The 23399-nt window shown below is 40.5% G+C and overlaps 3 long non-coding RNA genes across 5 annotated transcripts in view; 1 reads left to right on the forward strand and 2 right to left on the reverse strand.

The window, feature by feature from the left end:
• Nucleotides 1-10869, reverse strand: part of LOC123465238 — a 91833-nt gene extending 80964 nt beyond the window's left edge. For both annotated transcript variants that reach the window (XR_006640401.1, XR_006640400.1), the window contains exon 1: nt 10671-10869. This is a non-coding gene — a long non-coding RNA (uncharacterized LOC123465238). The remainder of the gene's footprint in view (nt 1-10670) is intronic.
• Nucleotides 10870-11650: 781 nt separating this feature from the next.
• LOC123331017 lies at nt 11651-12866 on the reverse strand. 2 transcript variants are annotated; one of them, XR_006640403.1, is made up of 3 exons: nt 12727-12866; nt 12132-12225; nt 11651-11847 (listed from the first exon to the last, which is right to left on the reverse strand). It is a non-coding gene; the product is annotated as an uncharacterized LOC123331017 (long non-coding RNA). The 2 variants fall into 2 exon arrangements; XR_006547407.2 differs by lacking the exon at nt 12727-12866 and having other exon boundaries at nt 12132-12536.
• Nucleotides 12867-13052: 186 nt separating this feature from the next.
• The window catches only part of LOC123331022, a 38334-nt gene continuing 27987 nt past the window's right edge, over nt 13053-23399 (forward strand). The window contains exon 1 of the long non-coding RNA XR_006547431.2: nt 13053-14312. This is a non-coding gene — a long non-coding RNA (uncharacterized LOC123331022). The remainder of the gene's footprint in view (nt 14313-23399) is intronic.

The raw sequence follows: 23399 nt of genomic DNA on the forward strand, positions 1-23399 counted from the left end.
CCCTGCCCAAAGTGGAAATTCTCTAATGATGACCAGAAACAATGACTCCTTCTACTGGCCTTGGTATTTACAGACTATGAGGGCAATCGAGGCTGGGGCAGCTCCTTGCAGACAGAAAGGTGATTTTGAGGCTCACTGCTCTCTGCAACCCTTCGTCACCAGTTCATTGGTCAGACAGCACCTGCACTAAATATTTTTATTGCAAGGCCATGAAAATCCAGGGAGTGCAGCCGTCCTCACAATTTCTCATTTCTTACCTGCCATGGCAAGGCCACGAGGTGGCTGCACAAATGGCTATGGAGGAGATCACATATGGTGGGGCAGGCAGAAAACAGGAAAGGGATTAGATTCAAAGGGCATGGAGGCCCTTGCAGAGACTTCCTTCCAACTAAGGCAATTCACAGAGGTCCTTCAGCTTAGGTCAAGCGAATGGGCTTCACTGCAAAAATTCTGAAGGGCTTCCCCTTATTCACCCTTGGTTCTACCTCCTGTTTTAGGAGTGTGTAAACCTGTGGTTTTATCCCTCAGCTTCAGAACTAGGCTAAGTTCAGTGCTCTTTCCTCATAGTGCAATGCTATCCGCTCCATGCTTGTCAGCTCTGTAAACCTCAAGTCTCTAGGAATCTGTTTCTTCTTAAAGGTGTAAATGGTCTCTGTCCACCTCATGAAGCCAGCCAGTATCAACATCAAAAGGAAATAATAAACAGGGAGGTGCTTTCCAAGCTAACACAAAAAGCAGATGTATGTGATGATTATTGATTCTGTATTTCACAATGTGATGAGTATTGATTCTATATATCACATTTTTCTTCTCCTAGAATTTTTCAGAGGCCAAACTGGATGCTGCTGGTATCAGCCTGGGGCCCCATCCAACTGTTATTTTATACAAATGAGTCCCAGGCCCTACCATGAAAGTGACTTGATGAAAAAGTTCTCTGTATGTAGGGTTCCTGAGGGGAAGTGCTACTTCAAAGGACAAATTTCACTGCAGGAAGAGGAAAGCCACAATACCCCTAAGAAATCAGTTACAGCAAATTCTTGCTCCTAGTCAACCGATGGAGGATTTTCTCATGCTTTTTAAGATTGCCTGTTTCTCTAATATTCAAGCCCTTTTTTCCATTTGCCTTTCAAAACATTTTTCTCCTAATGCTTTTTTTTCCCCCCAGATTCACATTTTTCAGCTTTACATTTTAAGTTCCTCATTCTATTCTCCATCCTTAATCCATTTTTCTTTTACATATTTAACTTTTCATCTCCTGGACTTTAGCCTTTTATCTTAATTTTTTATTTTCTCGACTTTCAAGTGTTTAACCTTTTATCTCATTGGCTTCTTGCTCTTTATCTTCTATTTTACATTTCACCTACTTTATCTTATTATTTTTAACTTTCAATCTTTTAATTCTATTGGAATTTGAATTTTTTATTTTTAACTCTAACTTGATTCATTTATTTTCTCGTTTACCTTACTCTCAGTATTTCAGTTCGAATTTGCATTGAACCATCTACCATAGAGTCATTGTTTTTAAAGAGTAAAAAAAGTAAAAGTCTTTCTTCTTTAAGATTTATTCTTATTCTTAAGTTTGCTTTTATAATGACTGGCCAGCAGGATGGCTGAAGGTGAGGTGGCATAAATGAGAATCTGAACCCATGATTTCCTTTGAGCTGTTTTTCAAGGCACCCTTAGAAGTGTTTCACTTGTTAGACTGAGTTGCTCACACAACTTACAATAGAGAATCAAGAGATCTTGAGGCTGAGCCTTCTCTTTTCACGTTGGTTGTTGTTCAGTCGCTCAGTCATGTCCAACTCTTTACAACCCCACAGACACAGCATACCAGCCGTCCTTGTTCTTTACTATCACCCAGAGTTTGCTCAAACTCATGTCCATTGAGTCAGTGATGCCATCCAAACATCTCATCCTCTCTCGCCCCCTTCTCCTCTTGCCTTCAATCTTTCCCAGCATCTGGTTCTTCTCCTATGAGTTGGCTCTTCACATCAGGTGGCCAAAGTATTGGAGCTTCAGCATCAGTCCTTCCAAAGAATACTCAGGGTTGATTTCCTTTAGGATTGACTGGTTTGACCTCCTCGCTGTCCAAGGGACTCTCAAGATTCTTCTCAGTCACCACAATTCAAAAGCATCAATTCTTGGGTGCTCAGCCTTATTTATGGTCCAACACTCACATCCATACATGACTACTGGAGAAATCATGGCTTTGACTATATGGACCTTTGTTGGCAAAGAGATGTCTCTATTTTCAAATATGCTCTCTAGGTTTGTCGTAGCTTTTCTTCCAAGGAGCAAATGTCTTAATTTGATGACTGCAGTCAGCATCCACAGTGATTTTGGAGCCCAAGAAAATAAAGCCTGCCACTGTTCCATTATTTCCCCATCTATTTGCCATGAAGTGATGGGACCAGATACCATGACCTTAGTTTTAAAATGTGTACCTTTGATTTAGCAAAGTGATCTTGTTTCCACTACTGATCCCACCAATGCCTATGTGAGTTTTTGTGTGCTGATAATGCTACGATTCATGGGGTCGCAAAGAGTCAGAGACAACTGAGCGACAGATCTGATCTGAATCCCTGAGAATAAAACTTTATTTTGGCTGAGCTAAAGTAAGACCTCAACCCAGTCCATAACCCTCTGCTGCTGCTGCTGCTAAGTCGCTTCAGTCATGTCTGACTCTGTGCGACCCCATAGATGGCAGCCCACCAGGCTCTGCCGTCCCTGGGATTCTCCAGACAAGAACACTGGAGTGGGTTGCCATTTCCTTCTCCAATGCATCAAAATGAAAAGGGAGAGTGAAGTTGCTCAGTCGTGTCCGACTCTTAGCAACCCCACAGATCGCAGCCCACCAGGCTCCTCTGTCCATGGGATTCTCCAGGCAAGAGTACTGGAGTGGGATTCCATTGCCTTCTCCGCCATAACCCTCTAATTTTCCTCATTTCCAGTATTAAGCCCACTTTGAGTCAGATGAAAGGGACAGAAATGGAGCAATGTACTCTGCTGGGAATAGCTGGTTTCATGGAACTAAGATGTAGAGCAAACCCAAGAGCTCTATTTTTTTTTTTTTTTTAATTTAGAAAACTCCCTAGAGTGTTTATCATCTCTCTCAGATGATGACTGGTTGATAGGTAAAAGATAAAGATCTATAGACATTGCTTTCTCAGGGAATCTAATATTATTTGTATCTGAAGAGATGTGATTTTAGAACAGTTAATATTCTGATCTCCTAACTTTAGAATTTATTATTTTATTGGCTATCAAAGAAAAAATATATCTCTGTCAACTTTAAAGATCAGATCTGAACAGATTCAGATCATATGATAGTGGGCCTATATATGTACACATATACATGTATGTGTGTATGCTAAGTTGCTTCAGTGTGTCTGACTCTTTGACACCCTATGGACTATAGCCCTCCAGGCTCCTCTGTCCATGGGATTCTGCAGGCAAAAATACTGAGGTGGGTTGCAATGCCCTCCCTCCAGGGAATCTTCCCGACCCAGCGATCAAACCCCGCTCTCTAGTGTCTCCTACATTCGCAGGCAAATTCTTTACCACTAGCACCACCTGGAAAGCCCATATACATGTATCTGTATATATTTAGATAGACTGAATCGCTCTGCTGCACACCTGAAACAAACACAGCATTGTAAATCAACTATACTCCAATAATTTTTTTTAAATGGTGTAGCCACTCAGTAAAACAGTTTGGAAGTTTCTTTAAAAAACTAAGTATGCAATTACCGCAACAGCAAGCAAATTGCGCTCCTATGCATTTATCCCAGATAAATGAAGTTACGTTCACACCAAATCCTATTCAAAAATGTTTACAGTAGGTTTGTTCATAACAGCTGCAAACTGGAAACAGCCCATGAGTCCTTCAATACGCAAATGGTTATACAAACTGAGATGCATCCAGATTATGGAATACTACTGAAGAAGGAAAAAGAATGCACTATTGAGGGCAGTATGAGTGATCCTTGTGGTGATGGAAATGGTTCTGTACATTGATTGGATGGATATTCAAGTTGTGATACTATCATTTAGTTTCGCAAGGTATTTCAACTGGGAAGAACTGGGTAAAGGGTATGTGCAACTCTCTACATTATTTTTCATAACTATATATGAATTGATGATGATCTCAAAAAACGTTTTTAATAAAAAAAGTAAACCTGTATTCAGTGGTGAATACAATTTAGTGGTATTAGACCCCATGGAAAAGAAATGCAACAAAGCAAAATGGCTGTCTGGGGAGGCCTTACAAAGAGCTGTGAAAAGAAGAGAAATGAAAAGCAAAGGAGAAAAGGAAAGATATAAGCATCCAAATGCAGAGTTCCAAAGAATAGCAAGGAGAGACAAGTAAGCCTTTCTCAGCAATCAATGCAAAGAAATAGAGGAAAACAACAGAATGGGAAAGACTAGAGATCTCTTCAAGAAAATTAGAGATACCAAGGGAAGATTTCATGCAAAGATGGGCTCGATAAAGGACAGAAATGGTATGGACCTAACAGAAGCAGAAGATATTAAGAAGATGTGGCAAGAATACACAGAAGAAATGTACAAAAAATATCTTCATGACCGAAATAATCACGATGGTGTGATCACTGACCTAGAGCTAGACATCCTGGAATGTGAAGTCAAGTGGGCCCTAGAAAGCATCACTACAAACAAAGCTAGTGGAGGTGATGGAATTCCAGTTGAGCTGTTTCAAATACTGAAAGATAATGCTGTGAAAGTGCTGCACTCAATATGCCAGCAAATTTGGAAAACTCAGCAGTGGCCACAGGACTGGAAAAGGTCAGTTTTCATTCCAATCCCAAAGAAAGACAATGCCAAAGAATGCTCAAACTACCACACAATTGCACTCATCTCACACGCTAGTAAAGTACTGCTCAAAATTCTCCAAGCCAGGCTTCAACAGTACGTGAACCGTGAACTTCCAGATGTTCAAGTTGGTTTTAGAAAAGGCAGAGGAATCAGAGATCCAATTGCCAACATCTGCTGGATCACAGAAAAACCAAGAGAGTTCCAGAAAAACATCTATTTCTGCTTTATTGACTATGTCAAAGCCTTTGACTGTGTGGATCACAATTGACTGTGTGGATCACAATAAACTGTGGAAAATTCTGAAAGAGATGGGAATACCAGACCACCTGACCTGCCTCTTGAGAAACCTGTATGCAGGTCAGGAAGCAACAGTTAGAACTGGACATGGAACAACAGACTGGTTCCAAATAGGAAAAGGAGTTCGTCAAGGTTGTATATTGTCACCCTGCTTATTTAACTTATATGCAGAGTACATCATGAGAAATGCTGGGCTGGAAGAAGCATAAGCTGGAATCAAGATTGCAGGGAGAAATATCAATAACCTCAGATATGCAGATGACACCACTCTTATGGAAGAAAGTGAAGAGGAACTAAAAAGCCTCTTGATCAAAGTGAAAGAGGAGAGTGAAAAAGTTGGCTTAAAGCTCAACATTAAAAAACAAAGATCATGGCATCTGGTCCCATCACTTCATGGGAAATAGATGGGGAAACAGTGTCAGACTTTATTTTTGGGGGCTCCAAAATCACTGCAGATGGTGACTGCAGCCATGAAATTAAAAGACACTTGCTCCTTGGAAGGAAAGTTATGACCAACCTAGATAGCATATTCAAAAGCAGAGACATTAGTTTGCCAACAAAGGTCCATCTAGTCAAGGCTATGGTTTTCCAGTAGTCATGTATGGAGGTGAGAGTTGGACTGTGAAGAAAGCTGAGTGCCGAAGAATTGATGTTTTTGAAGTGTGGTGTTGGAGAAGACTCTTGAGAATCTCTTGGACTGCAAGGAGATCCAACCAGTCCATTCTGAAGGAGATCAGTCCTGAATAGTCACTGGAAGGACTGATGCTGAAGCTGAAACTCCAATACTTTGGCCACCTCGTGCGAAGAGTTGACTCATTGGAAAAGACTCTGATGCTGGGAGGGATTGGGGGCAGGAGGAGAAGGGGACGACAGAGGATGAGATGGCTGGATGGCATCACCGACTTGATGGACATGAGTTTGAGTGAATTCCGGGAGTTGGTGATGGACAGGGAGGCCTGGCGTGCTGTGATTCATGGGGTTGCATGAGTCGGACACAACTGAGCTACTGAACTGAGATGCACATAAGTTACAAGTTTAAAATATTTCTATGCTGGAGTTTGGTGACTCAGCTCATCTTGATGGATTGGGCCCTGGTCTGACTGACATTTCCCATTCTGGAGTCCAGGCCCATGGTAATGGCTGAAGCATACGAACACCAGTGGAAAAATTTCAGGCCACTTGCAATCTTAGTTTGGAACTGGCCCTGTCACTTTTTCTTCATTCTATCAACCAAAGCAAGTTACACTGTCAAACCCAGAGTCAAAAGGTGAGAAAATACACTTCACTTCTTAGTGAAAGGAACCGTCAAATAAGATGGCATAGGGTGTGTCTAGAGGAAGGGATTCATTAATGCAGTTGTCCAGTACAGTAACAAGAGTGAAGGCAGAGAAGGCAGGCACAGATTTCGCTATGCTGCGCTTAGTCACTCAGTTGTGTCTGACTCTCTGTTACCCCATGGACTGTAGCCCTCTAGGCTCCTCTGTCCATGGGGATTCTCCAAGCAAGAATACTGGAATGGGTTTCCCTGCCTTCCTCCAGGGGATCTTCCCAACCCAGGGATTGAACCCAGGTCTTCCACATTGTGGGTGGACTTTTTACCATCTGAGCCACCAGGGAAACCCAAGAATACTGGAGTGGGCTGCTAGTTCCTTCTCCAGGGGATCTTCCTGACCCAGGAACTGAACCAGGGTCTCCAGCACTGCAGGCAGATTCTTAACCAGCTGAGCTACCAGGGAAGCCCAGGCACAGATTAAAGTAAATGAAATGAAGTAGATGCTGTTTTCTTATTGCTCCTATTTCCTCAGAAAATTAAGAATCAATGTCATGAGTTAAGATTGAAGATGTTTTAAGTGCTTGTAGAAACAAAAAGATACCAATGGTCCCAGGAAAGGGGAGAATTCAAGGACCATAAATATAACTACTGAGCAGAACGTGTTGTCAAGTTCCAAGTGAGATCACCCAGCATGGATGTGTGTTTCCTCCTAGGCTCATTCAACTGTGCAGATGCTGCAAATTATTAGTCTGATGGTTGAATTTTGCCAGGTTTGTGATTTTACCAAGCAGTAGAAACAAGTGGTGGCTTAGGTGATCAAGAATCCACCTGCTGATGCAGGAGACTTAAGAGACCTGGGTTCAATTCTTGGGTCAGGAAGATCCCCAGGAGAAGGGAATAGCTACCCACTCCAGTATTCTTGCCTTAAAAAATTCCATGGACAGAGGAGCTTGGCAAGCTACAGTCCATGGGGTTGCAAAGAGTTGGACATGACTGAGCGACTAACACTTTAACATAAACAAGTGAGTAGAAACAAGTAGAGGGTTGAGGACATCTGCATGATAACATTAGAATATGGGATTTAATCTGGGTAAGGAAGTGACCAATGACATTATAGGAACAGGTTGCTGGGAAAATTTAATAGGTTCAATGGACTGAAGGTCCCAGTAGGATCAAAGAATTGTGAGTCAGGGTGCTTAGATGGAATGAGCTCAAAAGACAGAATGTGGAAATCAGAGAGGCTTGAAACCGAGGATATGGAGGGAGTGTGGTTATTGGTAAAGTCAAAATATAAGGCATAACTATCTGAGAAAGTGACTGAGGTTGGGTGAAGTTCAAGATCACTAGAACAGAGGAGATCAGGGTCTGAGACATCAAGGTTGGAAGAGTCAGAACTGAGGCTACTGAAAATAGTCAAAAATCATCCTGCAACTAGTGGTTGACAGAATAAGCATGAGCCATGAGCTGAAAACAGTCAGGGGATGAGAGCGATGTGTAAGTGACCTCAACCATGAGGGCTGGTAATAGAGTTTTCACGAGCTTCACAGCTAAAGGCTTTCACAGCATATGGAGGACTATGTTCCAAGAAGAGCTGCAGGGGCAAGGAGGACACAAACACACATCCGAGCCCAGGATGAAGTGGGTGAGAGACAGACAAGCCACCAGCGGAGAAAGCTGCAGGAGAGAAGCAGTGTTCTCCCTGAGACAGAAAGAACAAAATGGACTCGAGGCATTCGGAGAAGGACCTGAAAATAATGGAGATGTAGGTGACGAGGGATTCTGAGTTTCAGAGGGCACAGAGGAAAGGTGTCAGGGATTGAGAGAGGGTGGGGGATACACCCAGATTTGGGGATGTTGGGGGGCCAGAGTCTGAAATGTTGAAGGTTGGGTTTCTTGGTAGGGATAGAGGATGGCAGCAGACAGGGTTAGAGGGATGAAGGGATTGATCTATCTCCTAGATGGTTGCAGGAAACTGGGAGTGCCCCAGAAGAGGGGATGGAGCCCCACACAGAGCCGGAAAGGGGGACTTCTCTCCTGCCTATGGCAACATGAGGTCAAGGGAAGGATACTGACAACGAAGTTGATTCCCTCCTGTCTTCTTTGACCCTGAGAACAAATATGCTGGATTGGAGACCCCTCCCTTAAGTTGTAACCTTGGTATAGCTGACTGGAACCCATGTGCACACTTTAGTTAGACTTGAGAGGTTAGAGGAAGGAGAAGATTTTGATGTCCTGGGGGAATTTCAAAATCTCTCCATGTTCTGTAGTTAAGTGAGGACCTTTAACTCTTCCTTGAGAAACAGACAATCCATTAAATAAAGATTACCAAGAAAGATTACAAAGAAAGATTACCAAAGATTTCCATAAACATAGGAAAAAAAATGTTTACCATCTCTATATTCAAATATATGCAAATTAAGAATACAAGGAGATAACAGTTTTCAGCTGTCAAATTAGCAATGATAAAAATAATTATAACATTTAAAACTAGTGGAGTGAGGTCACAAAAGCAATATGATAGCTACTAGTATAAATTATCATCATGCTTTTCTGGAAAATAGCAACATTCCTTAAAGCCTTAATGAAAGCAAATCTTTTGGTCTGTACTATTACTTCTAAAAATCTATCTGAAAAAACGTATCAGAAGGTTTGACATGTTTATATATAGAAAAGTTTCCTGCTACATAATCTGTAAGAGCTAAATTAAAATAACTTTAAATATTAAAATTACAAAATGTTTTAAACTTTATGGTCCATTTCTATGACAGGAAACCATGAAAACACTGAAAATCATACTCTCAAAGAGATGTTAATGACATGAGAACACACTCATAAAATATTTTGTTAGCAATGTAACAACTTTGTTAACAAGGATATAACAAAAAAAAGACACCATCTATAATTCATAATTGGTTCTCAACATTGGCAAGAATCACCCCAGGATCACCTGGAGAATTTATTAAAATCACAGATGTCCTAGTCCCACCTTATACCTATTGAATCAGAATCTCAAGTTAACTATGAAGTAGGAATAGGGAAAATTACAATGAAAAAAAAAAACAGATGTTTTTAAGAGGAACACAACACTTTTATAATTGGGAAGAACTGCAATAAATATTATTAGCCTGTAAAGTCTCCTTCAGGTCCTTGAAAATAAGACTTCCGCTCCAACTCAGTATCAATAGACTGCTCATACCCTAAAATCAGGCCTACCCTCAGAACACAGCAGTCAGCAGGAGACTTTGCTCTAGACAGAGTCAAGTTTATGAAGTCAGTTCAGTTCAGTTCAGTCCTCAGTTGTGTCTGACATAACAACACTGCAAAGTATTAAGAACACCTCTAGGATTTTTCTTCTATTTAAATTTTATTATAAATCGCTGAAACACAAACCTCAGGTCCAATCACAACATGCGGCAAAGCCTGACTTCACGTGACTGACAGATCTGGGATGAGAGTAACGTAAAGGTGCCAGGATCTAATGGCACAGAGGAGCTGGCTTCCCCAAGCTTCAAAGGCAGGCCGAGCTTCATAAAGCTAAAGCCACTTTCCGACCAGATATTGACAGTATTTGTTTATGTACATTATTAGAAGAAAACAAACAAACAAAAACATGGAGTTGATTTCCTGCTCCTGTACCTGTCCAAATACTATTCTTCATGGTTGATGGACACACAGCCTCATGAATTTACTTACCTTGAACAATTCCACAAACATCCCCTGGTTTGCCAGAATCCATTGTAGAATTTATCAGTTTTAGTTGTAAATAAGAATTTTTCGGTTTGTTTTTAAATAAGCCAACTTTTCCCCTAATCAGCTGCCATTATCTCATTAAGCATTCAATATAAAACCTTGGCCAATTCTCTTATTGATCACTGTGTTGCTCATTCTAAGGCTGAGGTTCTGCACAAAGGGGAAACAAGTTTGATGTACGGTTAAACTGCAGTGGACTCCCCATGTACTATTTATCACCATACATAGAAATCTCCTGGAAGAAACTAGGCTCTGGCTGTTAATGACCTTTCCATTTCCTTTGTCTCTGCAGACATCAATTGTTGCCAGGTAAACTGCTGTAGCTCAATATAAACTCTAGTTACTGAATTATCATTGTTTATATAAGACCTTTGTCATAATACTAGACCAGCTATGTCAGATAAGCATTAAATTTTCAGTAATTCAAAATGGGGATGTGTGTTTCAACCTCTGTTCTTTAACCTGTTCCTTAATAACCTGAAATCACTCTTGGATAAAATGGATGCATGTCACTTACCACAGAGAAGAAAAAGGTGTGGCCTTCTCTTATATGAAGATTATGTAGATTTTTGGCAGGAGGGATTGGCCTTAAAAAACAACTGGCTTTTTTGTCAACTGCTGACATAAATGGCTGCAAGATAAATATTACAAAGCCAACTCAATGATGGGTAAAGAATCCACTTGCCAATGCAAGAGACGTGGGTTCCATCCCTGTGTCAGGAAGATCCCCTGGAGGAGGAAATGACAACCCACTCCAATATTCTTGCTGGGAGAATCCCAAGGACAGAGGAGTCTGGTGGGCTACAGTCCACGGGGGTCACAAAGAGTCTGACACCACTGGGCTACTGAGTACACATGCATGCATATGACCTCTAACAGTTAAGAGACTGGAAATCATATAGGTAGCCCCTGCTTTTGGAAAGTTCACTTTACACCACTTTGCTTTTACAAAAAACCAGTATTAGTACCTGTTTTCTCTAACTGAAAGAAATCAGAGGAGGATTTGTGCTTTTATGAAAAAAAAAAAAAAAAGGTGAAAATTGAAAATAGTGTTCAGTGTTTGTTTTGCAGTAAGGTGCTATAGAGGCAGCGGGCACCCCAAGCAGGTAGGGCGGCCCCACAAACTCCTTCCCCAGAACTATACTCAGCATCCCAGCATCTAGCCACCAATGCTTTGAACCGGTGTCTGTGAGCATCTGGGCTTTATCTCGATTTATTTTGTGTGTCATTAGCAAGAAGTGTCCTAAGGTAATTGCTTCTTTTCTTTGCACCATTTGGGCTTATGAAAGGGTTCATAGGAACATTCCACCTTCCAATAGTGGGGAAACCTGTAATTATATTTAGTGAGTAAAATCATTTAGTTAGCTGGGCTTCTATTTTCAACCAATTTAGCTTGGAAAGTACATCAGGAAGTTACATGACCCAAGGTAAGGAAACCATGGAGGGGTAGCTTATAATATTTGGGGAGGCCCTCTTTATAAAATAGAATTTTAAAAATAAGGGCAAGTTTTTATTTAGACAGGAAAAAAATCACAGTAAATTACAACTCAAAATTACAAAAGCCTACAAATTCCACAGATTTTACATGTTTTCAGGCTGTTTCTCATGCCTCACAAAGTGTCCTGCAAGTCAGGAGCACTGAACCTTAAACCTCATTAGCTTCTTGGTATGTCCACCTGCATCCTTAGAGCTTTCTGAAAAAAAAAAAAAAAAAAAATTATAATGATGCAGCATTTGGGTTTGTCTGCTTTAAATGATTTCAGACCTAAATGACTGTAGTCATAACATGTAGAGGCAAATATTCAGTTTATCTAGTGTTTGACTGTGGCCACAGGAAGCCACTTTTTAGAAACAATGCTGGCCTTTTTGCCGAGTGTATTTAGGAGGTCTGTATGAAGAAAGAGCGTGGGTTTAAGAGTATGGATGTGTCTTTTCCAGATTCTCGCCTTTTATAAGCTGATGTCAGCCTGAGGCTTACCTTCACAGTTGAGATAAAGCTCCACTCCACCGTCCTGCAGAATCTTGTAAGGCTTATTCACAGCTTGCTTGGTGGAGGCAGTGTTCACTGTTTGCTGTGGAGCAGATACAACCAGTCCATTCCTCTCCTAACAACCGTCACCTTTAGCCCAAGGGATGGAGATGCTGATTGAATTGGTACCACCTGGGCTTGCTACTAATTAGCATTTAGGGTCAGGCATATGGGCCATGCACTCAGCTACTCTTTTCAAATCTCAGGGCTTTCAGATGGAAATATGTTTTCCAGATTTTTTTTTACTATAAGGACCTTTTAAACATTTATTATTTTTTTTATTGAAGTATAATTGCTTTACATGTTGTGCCAGTTTCTGCTGCGCAACAAAGTGAATCAGTGATATGTAAACATATATCCCCTCCCTCTTAATCTCCCTCCCACCCCACCCCCACTTCCCACCCCTGAGGTCATCACAGAGCGCTGGGTTGGGTTCCTTGTGCTCTACAGCAGCTTCCCATTAGCTATCTTTTACACATGGTAGTGTATATATGTCAGCGCTACCCTCAGATATTCTTATTTCCATCACACTCTATGTACTCACCCCAGAACCTAAAGACTTTAAAATTCTGCCTTCTGCATCCAGGGGCCAGACTATCCTCATAATCTGTAAAACAATGCTACCAAATTTCTTTTTAGAAAAATTCAAACGCCCCTTTTGTGTGCAGAATCAAATACAAATTTCTGAATTTTGGAATTTGTATCCTTTTACCCTTCCGTACTCTCATTCATTTGAGTCATGAAACTCCCAGACTTTGCCCTACACTTTTGCTCAGAGTTTAGCTTCATTTTTCTTTTTCAGCCATACTGTTCCCCTTCTCCACATCTGTGAGGATTTCCTTCAAGGCATAACTAAATTCAAACCTTTCTCGTGAGTAAGCTTAGTCATCCAAAGCAGAGTTAATCTATTTTTTTCCTGATCCTCTGTTGCCTTTGTGTGTGTGTCTGCTATATACATATTACAATTTCCTTGTGCTATGTCATTTTTTTTCTTCCATGACACTGCTTTGGCACAGGTGTTAGTCCCATAATACTAGCAGAATTTTCTACAAGAGGTCATCACACAAGTGTTAGGAGGAAAGCTCTTGCTAAATGATTTTGGATAAAAACAGTTCCCTTCTCTCAAGCTTGACCTTTCAGAAGCTTGGTGAATCAAGGGAAAAATTTAGAATCAATTAGCTAGTTAACGTTAGTCGCTCAGTTGTGCCCAACTTTTTGTGACCCCATGGATCCTCTGTCTATGGTATTCTTCAGGCAAGAATACTGGAGTGGGTGGCCATTTCCTTCTCCAGGGGCTCTTCGCTACCTGGAGATTGAACCCAGTCTCGCCCATTGTGGGCAGATCCTTAACCATCTGAGTCCAGTAACCAAATCCTGACATTGGCATTTATTCACAAGCTGGGTGACCCTGAGAAAATAAAGTAACCTCTCGAAGACTCAGTTTACTAACGTGCAAAATGGGTAGAATATGTGCCTGCAAATATTTACTATGTGAATTAAAGATGATGCAAGTAAATAAAACTATGCATTTGATTGACGTGGTTGTTTGACCACGGTCTTGTCGACTGTCTTGTTGTTGCCAACTGTCTTGCTACATCTCGTTGTGCTCACTGTTCGGCTGAACCCGTGGCAGACAAAGCATGAGGTAAAAGGCTGAAAGAAAATTCGAGGATCCGTGAGAACTGCAGATGCGTTTATTCTCTCTTGTCTGGTGCAGCAGCCATAGCAGCAGACATGACATAACAACACAACATAACTGCATACAACAACTATCCAGGGCTTTTCCAGGTGAAGCTTATATATACTTAGAGAACAAAAGTAGCCCGTGGCCAAGCGAGTATCTCGGGGACGCGCATGCGCAGTGCTATACGTGAGCTCAGCTTCATGATCTCAGTTACATAACCGTTCAAAGTCATTGTTTACAGAACAAGGGGAGAGAGGGCCTGAGAGTGTGGGGCGAGAGAGTATGACTGGCACCATCACGTTAACTTCCCCACAACCACTGTTTCATTCTGCAATTTCTGGCTCCTGTCCTGAAGACTGTGACTCTCCAGAGTGAAGGACATCATATCTGCAAGTACTTTGGTCCTGAGCCCTGGGGAGATGTGTGGAATTTACTTCTATGTCTGAGTAAGACCATCTTATTTAATACTGATCCCCTCAAAGAAGCTTTACCTTTTTTCCTGATAAGTAAAAGACAATGTTATGCTGACAGGCTATGAATTGAATCCCAGGAGGCAAAAAAAAAAAAAAAGGAAATTTAGCAAAGACAAGGTTCTGAAGCTATGAAAGCATTTAATTCTGCCACCATGAACAGCTGTGTATGAAATCCTCTAACTTTGCCGACAGGCACCTGGTGTCTTCAGTTACTGTCACTTCCTTACTTCTTAAAATTTTCTTTCCTTATGGCTAGCGTTTTACCAGTGCCTCGTGGGCCGAGGACAAGCTGAAGGGTGAGTGATTAGGAACTAAGATTCATAGTGCTTCTTTATATCATGTAAAGGTCAGCGAGTATATTCTCTTACACACAGATAAATTTCATTCTTGTACATAGAAATAAACCAGCGAGCCAACCTTCTTGGGGATAATTTGGCTGCTGAAAAGAAGTACTACAAAACAATAGTATAGGTGTATGTACTTTTTAAAAACAGATTAAAGACATCTCAGAGTACCTCATAATAATGCATTTATTGCCAGCCCAGCTCACCCTGCATGTGAATGAAGCAAACTACCTATACTTGGCCCTATGTCTCCTTCTGTTGCAGAGATCAAACTTTTTTTTTTTTTTTAATTTATTTTTTATTTTTATGAGGCTGAGAGACTGAGACCCTAAAATATATTGGATGATCTTTCTCTGGTTCTTGTAAGTTCCAGTAATCAGTTCTTACTAGCCCACCTAGGGAATAGGCTTCTGTGAAATGATTTATCAGGAAATGGTACGCTCCTGGTGCATCTATCAGCAAGTGTCACTGCTGTGAAGCAGCTGTAATTCTCTGAGGAGCTTTTCTCATCCAACTGTAGATACCCTGTGGTCTAGAAACTTAGCCATTTATACCCTGAATATCTACCCATATCATCCCTCCTTCTCTCCTCTTTCATCTGCAGGTATACTCACTCACACACACACTGGCACAGACATGGCCCCACCCTCCCTCCACACTGTGCGGGCCTTACTATTTCTCCAATTACATGTAATAAAGAACATGACAATGGAAGATGAGCAAGAGATTCAACTAGCTATGACATATCTAGGCATTTCTTAAACTAAAGGAACTGGCTTCTCCTTCAGAAAAGATATTCATCTGTGTGATGTGTTTTGGCTTAAGGTGTTGCATTTATTGATGATAAGAAATGTAATACTTAAAACTTCTGTTTAATTGAATAGGATGGTGGAGCAGACTCTGGCCTCGGTACCCCAACACCAAATTAAATCTAGGAGATAAGAATTTTGGGGCTTCCCCGGGGGCTCAGATGGTAAAGAATCTGCCTGCAGTGCAGCAGACCCGGGTTTGATCCCCGGGTTGGGAAGATCCCCTGGAGAAGGCAATGGCAACCCACTCCAGTACTCTTGCCTGGAAAATCCCATGGACAGAGGAGCCTGGAAGGCTGCAGTCCATGGGGTCACTGAGGGTCGGACACGACTGAGCGACTTCACTTTCACTTTTCACTTTCATGCACTGGAGAAGGAAATGGCAACCCAATCCAGTGTTCTTGCCTGGAGAATTCCATGGACAGAGGAACCTGGTGGGCTACTACAGTCTGTGGGGTTACAAAGAGTTGGACGTGACTGAGCGACTAATACTTTCACTGATAAGAGTTTTGGGTGAAGTAGAAAAAGATTAACTTTATTGCTTTGCCAGTCACAGGGGGCCACAGCAGGTTATTGCCCTCAAAACTGTGTCCCAACCTAGGGGGGTAGTGAGGAGTTTTATAGAAATGGTTCAAAGAGGGCGTGATCAACTCACAGACATTCTTCTGATTGGTTGGTAGAATAGATAGGACTCGGCATCATCAACCTTCTGCTTCCAACTGGTTTGGGATCAATGTGCTTGTGGGCCACATACAGTTAACTCCTCTCACTCAGTGGGGATTTTAGTAGCTGCAAAACTGCTCAAAGATATTGTTATGTATGCCCCTGGGGGGTATATGTGTATGACCAGGACCTTGTCCCAAGGCTACACACTTCTTGATGTGTTTCCTGATAGTTCCTCCCTCCTCTGTCTCAGCATCCCATCCCTTTTCTAATTAGCAAATGTTTGAACCTGCCCACTGGAACTCAGGGAAGGTCATGAAGGTTGAATGAAGTCCATTTTTTATAATGAAAAAACAGGGGGCACAGAAAGGCTTTGTGCCCAGGGGCCCCACAGGATCCTGCTCAGTTTCAATGGCTCTTCCAAATATATTCTTTCATTACCTTGCTGCTTAACTCTGGCAACCACAACACAGAGTCTATGAATTCATAAAATACATTAGAGATGCTTCTATAAATGTGTAATTGATACAAGACGTTGACATGAAGCCTACATAAAAACTCTCCAGATTTCATCATCGTCTTCCTGCTTTAACCTAAATGCGAAAGCTACACCTTTCCTAAAAAAATATAGTGCACTCCCCTTTTACACTGCTGATAGGTTCCAGAGAGAAGTGGCAGAGTCACACATTCATATCATTTGTGTTTATAATCAGGTAAACCCCAAGAAAGGACCAGCCTTCTCTTCCTAGTCCTAGATTTAAAGTAACATGTCAATGTGGCTTAGCTTGTCCCCACACTGGCTCAACAAAAAGATATGTTTTTGTCACTTTCATGCACAGATAAGACTTGTATCAAGGTTGTTGGGGAAGGCATTGCGATTTTTCAATTTAAACAACAGCTCTATATCAGTGAAGTCTTGGTTGAACAAATTCCCAGAGAAACACAAGATAAGGCAAGTCTATTAGGATATTAAATGGAAAAATTGTTGCTGTGTTATGTTTTCCAGTAGGGGACAAAAAAAAAGAGAGAGAGCATATGGGTATGAGTTGATAATTATCCATTAACCAGTGCAATTAATAGATTCTCCAGACAATTACCTTGACCCAAATATTGCTCAAGCCCACATGATTGTGTTGACGGTAGATGACAGAGATCTCAGACCTAATCTTATCCTGCTTTGCTCTGCCGGCCTGTGCTGAGAGCAGTCAGGTGGTCCTGCTCATATCTGTGTTGGATTTGCTGGTGTTTGGTTGTAGAGACTAGAAACAGGGAATAAGGAGAGACAAAGAAGTGAAAGCAGTCTACGGAGGGTGAAGTGACATTCTTCCTCTTCTCCAGCTAGTGATTAAATTAAAACAATATTTGCCTTACTCAGTTCAGGATACTAGAGCAAAAAACAAAAAACAAAAAAACCATAGACTGGGTGGCTTAAACAACAAATATTTATTTTTCAAAGTCTGAAGGCTGGGAAGTCCAAGATCAAGGTGCCAGCAGATTTGGTATCTTGGTGGGAGCCCACTTTTTGGCTTGGAGACAGCAGCCTTCTTGCTCATATGAGGCTCATTTGAAGGAGAGAGAGCTTTGATTTCTTCTTAACAGGGCACTAATCCCATCAGGGGTCTGCCCTGGTGGCTCAGAGGTTAAGGCGTCTGCCTGCAATGCAGGAGACCTGGGTTTGATCCCTGGGTCCGGAAGATCCCCTGGAGAAGGAAATGGCAACCCACTCCAGTATTCTTGCCTGGAGAATCCCATGGACGGAGGAGCCTGGTGGGCTACAGTCCACAGGGTCACAAAGAGTCCGGACAGGACTGATCGACTTCACTTCACAAATCCCATCATGGGGGCTCCACCTTGAGAACTTCCTCTAAACCCAGTTCACTCCTAAAGGCCTTATCTACAAACACCATCATATAGGAGATTTAGGCTTCCAGGTATTAATTTTTGGAAGGCACATACATCCAGCCCATAGCAGTGTTCTCTTTAAATAGCTCTCTGGTCACATTTGAGGTATACGATATAGTGGTTTAAGAAAACAACAAAACCAAACAAACAAACAAAAAAGAAAACAAACATAAGACTGGCTTAAGAATCAGTGAAATTAAATTTGATCTTAACGTTGACAAAATGTGTTTGGCACCCTTGCTTGTTCACTGTTAGTCATTCAATTGCGTCCAACTCCTTTCAACCCCATGGACTGTAGCCCGCCAGGCTCCTCTGTCCATGGAATTCTCCAGGCAAGAATACTGGAGTGGGTTGCCATTTCCTTCTCCAGGGAATCTTCCTGACCTAGGGATTGAACCTGGGTCTCCTGCATTGCAGGCAGATTCTTTACTGTCTGAGCCACCAGGGAAGGCACCCTTGTTTAAGTCATAAAAAATGAGAGGATTAAGAAGCGAGAAGGATTGTGTGATTTCTAAAATTGCTCATGGCTCAGAGGCTGCATGTTCAAATAATGGCTCTATCTTTACCTTTGTCTCCAGGCATCTGAAGGTGTTGAATTAATAATGTAAGAAGTGAATCTCTTTGTGAGGTCATTTCACTTGCAACACTGTCATGAGATGCCACAGATAGCATCCCCAGGACAGAAATATCGAGAGGACAAGTCCTAGAATTTAAAGGCAATACCATGATTGCATAGTTGAAGGACATAAATGCATTCATGCTGTGGAGGTTCAAACATAAAGAAAATTCACTCATTTCCAAAGCAATCCTTTGATATCAATCTAAAAAAATCAGATTAAAAGAATTCCAGACTCACTGCTGGATGCAAAGCAGAGTGATGATGTTATGTGTGTGCTAAGTCGCTCCAGTCGTGTCTGACTCTGTACTTCCCTATGTACTGTAGCCTGCCAGGTTCCTCTGTCCTTGAGATTTCCCAGGTAAGAATACTGGAGTGGGTTGCCATGCCCTCCTCCAGGGGATCTTCCCACCCAGGGATTGAACCCATGTCTCTTGCAGTTCCCACACTGTAGTAAAATTCTTTAATGTTGAGCCACCTGGGAAGACCTGATGACTTCATGAGACAGATTCATATATGACACCCTGCAGGAAAACTTTCTTCAAAATATCCTTTACCTGGAATCTCCAGGGACTTCAGCCCTATCACCTGCCTTCCCTGGAAACTCTCTAGTTTCTTTATCACTTTCTTGAGGTAGTTTAACCAGCAGTACACACACTAGTCCAAGTGTGACCTAACCAGTACTTTGTACAAACATTTTTTAAAAATTTATTTTTTATTGAAGGATAATTGCTTTACAGAATTTTGTTGTTTTCTGTCAAGCCTCAATATGAATCAGCCATAGGTATACATATATCTCCTCCCTTTAGAACTTCCCTCCCATCTCTCTTCCCATCCCACCCCTCTAGGTTGATACAGAGCCTCTGTTTGAGTTTCCTGAGCCATACAGCAAATTCCTGTTGACTATCTATTTTACATATGGTAATGTAAGTTTCCATGTTACTCTTTCCATACATCTCACTCTCTCCTCCCCTCTCCCCATGTCCATAAGTCTATTCTCTATGTCTGTTTCTCCATTGCTGCCCTGTACGTAAATTCTTCAGTATCATTTTTCTAGATGCTGTATATATGCATTAGGATATGATATATATCTTCTTCTTTCTGACTTACTTAACTCTGTATAATAGGTTCTAGGTTCATCCACCTCATCAGAACTGACTCAAAGGCATTCCTTTTTATGGATAAGTAATATTCCATTGTGTATGTATACCACGACTTCTTTATCCATTCATCTGTCAATGGACATCTAGGTTGCTTCCATGTTCTAGCTATTGTAAATAGTGCTACAATGAATAATGGGATACATGTGTCTTTTTCCATTTTGGTTTCCTCAGGGTATATGCCCAGGAGTGGGGTTGCTGGGTCATATGGTGATTTTATTCCTAGTTTTTCAAGGAATCTCCATACTGTCTTCCATTGTGGCTGTTATCAATTAACATTCCCACCAATAGTGCAAGAGTGTTCCCTTTTCTCCACACCCTCTCCAGCATTTATTGTTTGTAGACTCTTTGATGAGGGCCATTCTGACTGGTGTGAGGTGATATCTCATTGTGGTTTTGATTTGATTTGCATGAGTGACGTTGAGCATCTATTCATGTGTTTGTTAGCCATCTGTATGTCTCCTTTGGAGAAATGTCTGTGTGGGTCTTTTCCCCACTTTTTGATTGGGTTGTTTGTTTTCCTGGTATGAGTTGTATGAGCTGCTTGTATATTTTGGAAAGTAATCCTTTGTCAGTTGTTTCATTTGCTATTATTTTCTCCTATTCTGAGGGTTGTCTTTTCACCTTGCTTAGTGTTTCCTTTGCTGTGCAAAAGCCATTAAGTTTAATCAGGTCCCAGTTGTTTACTTTTGTTTTTATTTCCATCACTCTAGGAGGTGGGTCATAGAGGATCTTGCTTTGATTTATGTCATCCAGTGTTCTACCTATGTTTTCCTCTAAGAGTTTTATAGTCTCTGGTCTTACATTTAGATCTTTAATCCATTTTTAGTTTATCTTTGTGTATGGTGTTAGGAAATGTTCTAATTTCATTCTCTTACACATAGCTGTCCAGTTTTTCCAGCACCATTGATTGAAGAGGCTGTCTTTGCCCCATTGTATATTCTTGCCTCATTCATCAAAAATAAGGTACCCATAGATGCATGTGTTTATTTCTGGGCTTTCTATCTTGTTCCATTGGTCTATATTTCTGTTTTTGTGCCAGTACCATACTCTCTTGATGACCATAGCTTTGTAGCATAATCTGAAGTCAGGAAGGTTGATTCCTCCATCTCCATTCTTCCTTCTCAAGACTGGTTTGGCTATTCAGGGTCTTTTGTGTTTCCATATGAATTGTGAAATTTTTTGTTCTAATTCTGTGAAAAATGTCATTGGTAGTTTGATAGGATCACATTTAATCTGTCAACTGCATTTGGTAGTATAGTCATTTTCACAACATTGATTTTTCCTACCAAGGAACATGGAATATCTCTCCATCTGTTTATGTCATCTTTGATTTCTTTCATTAGTCTAATAATTTTCTGTGTACAGTTCTTTTGTCTCCTTAGGTAAGATTATTCCTAGATATTTAATTCTTTTTGTTGCACTGGTGAATGGGATTGATTCCTTAATTTCTCTTTCTGATTTTCATTGTTAGTATATAGAAATGCAAGTGATTTCTGTATACTGATTTTGTATCCTGCAACTTTGTTAAATTCACTAATTAGCTCTAGTAATTTTCTGATACTATCTTTAGAGTTTTCTATGTACAGTGTCATTCATCTGCAAACAGTAAGAACTTTATTTCTTCTTTTCCAATCTGGATTCCTTTTATTTCTTTTTCTTTTCTGATTACTGTAGCTAGGACTTCCAGAACTATGTTGAATGATAGTGGTGAAAGTGGAAACCCTTGTTTTGTTCCTGATCTTAGGGGGAATGCTTTCAGTTCTTCACCATTGAGAATAATGTTTGCTGTTGGCTTATCATATATGGCCTTGACTATGTTGAGGTAGCATCCTTCTATGCCCATTTTTTGAAAAGTTTTAATCATAAATGCATGCTGAATTTTGTCAAAGGCTTTTTCTGAATCTATTATCATATGGTTTTTATCTTTCATTTTGTTAATATGGTGTATCACATTGATTTGTGTATATTGAAGAATCCTTGCATCCCTGGAATAAACCGAACTTGTTCATGGTGTATGAGATTTTTGATGTGTTGCTGAATTCTCTTTGCTAAAATTTGGTTGAGGATTTTTGCATCTATGTTCATCAGTGATATTGGCCTATAGTGTTTTATTTGTGTGTTTTATCTTTGGTTTTGGTATCAGGGTGATGGTGGCCTTGTAGAATGAGTTTGGAAGTGTTCCTTCCTCTGTAACTTTTTGAAAGAGTTTTAGAAGGATAGGCATTATCTCGTCTCTAACATTTGATAGAATTCTCCTGTGAAGCCATCTGGTCCCGAGCTTTTGTTTTTTGGGAGATTTTCAATGACAGCTTCAATTTCCGTGCTTGTAATTGGGTTGTTCATAATTTCTATTTCTTCCTGGTTCAGTCTTGGAAGATTGAACTTTTCTAAGAATCTGTCCATTTCTTTCAGGTTATCCATCTTATTGCCATATAGTTGTTCATAATAGTCTCTTAGAATCCTTTATATTTCTGCATTGTCTATTGTAACCTCTTCTTTTTCATTTCTAATTTTGTTGATTTGATTCTTCTCAATTTTTTTCTTGATGACTCTGGCCAAAGTTTTGTCAATTTTGTTTATCTTCTCAAAGAACCAGCTTTTAGTTTTATTAATCGTTACTATTGTGTCTTTCATTTCTTTTTCATTTATTTCTGCTCAGACCTTTATGATTTCTTTCCTTATACTAATTTGGGGGGGTTATTCTTCTTTTTCCAGTCATTTTAGGTGTAAAGTTAGATTGTCTATTCATTGTTTTTCTTGTTTCCTGAGGTAGGTTTGTATTACTATAAACTTCCCTCGTAGGGCCGCTTTTGCTGCATCCCATAGGTTTTGAGTTGTCATGTTTTCATTGCCATTTGTTTCTAGAAATTTTTTGATTTCACTTTTTATTTCTTCAGTAACCTGTTGGTGATTTAGAAAGGATTGTTTAACCTCCACATGTTTGTGTTTCTTACAGTTTTTTTCTTGTAATTGATATCTAGTCTCATAGTGTTGTGGTCAGAAAATATGTTTGATATCATTTCAATTTTCTTAAATTTACTGAGGTTTGATTTGTGACCCAAGTTATGGTCTATCCTGGAGAATGTTCCATCTGCACTTGAGAAGAAGGTGTATTCTTCTACATTTGGATGGAACGTCCTGAAGATATCAATGAGATACATCTCATCTAATGTAGCATTTAAGACTTGTGTTTCCTCATTAATTTTATGTTTTGATGATCTGTCCATTGGTGTGAGTGGGGTGTTAAAGTCTCCTACTATTATTGTGTTACTGCCAATTTCTCCTTTTATGTATGATAGTGTTTGTCTTATGTATTGAGGTGCTCCTATGTTGGGTTCATAGATATTTACAATTGTTATGTCTTCCTCTTAGATTGATCCCTTGATCATTATGTAGTGTCATTCCTTATCTCTTGTAATCTTCTTGATTTTAAGGTCTATTTTGTCTGATATGAGGATTGCTACTCCAGCTTTCTTCCCATTTGCATGGAATATATTTTCTCATCCTCTCACTTTCAGTCTATATGTGTCTTTAGGTCTGAAGTGGGTTTCTTGTAGACAGCA

This window comes from Bubalus bubalis, chromosome 1 (assembly GCF_019923935.1).
Source record: "Bubalus bubalis isolate 160015118507 breed Murrah chromosome 1, NDDB_SH_1, whole genome shotgun sequence".
In the NCBI taxonomy this organism is placed as follows: Eukaryota; Metazoa; Chordata; class Mammalia; order Artiodactyla; family Bovidae; genus Bubalus; species Bubalus bubalis.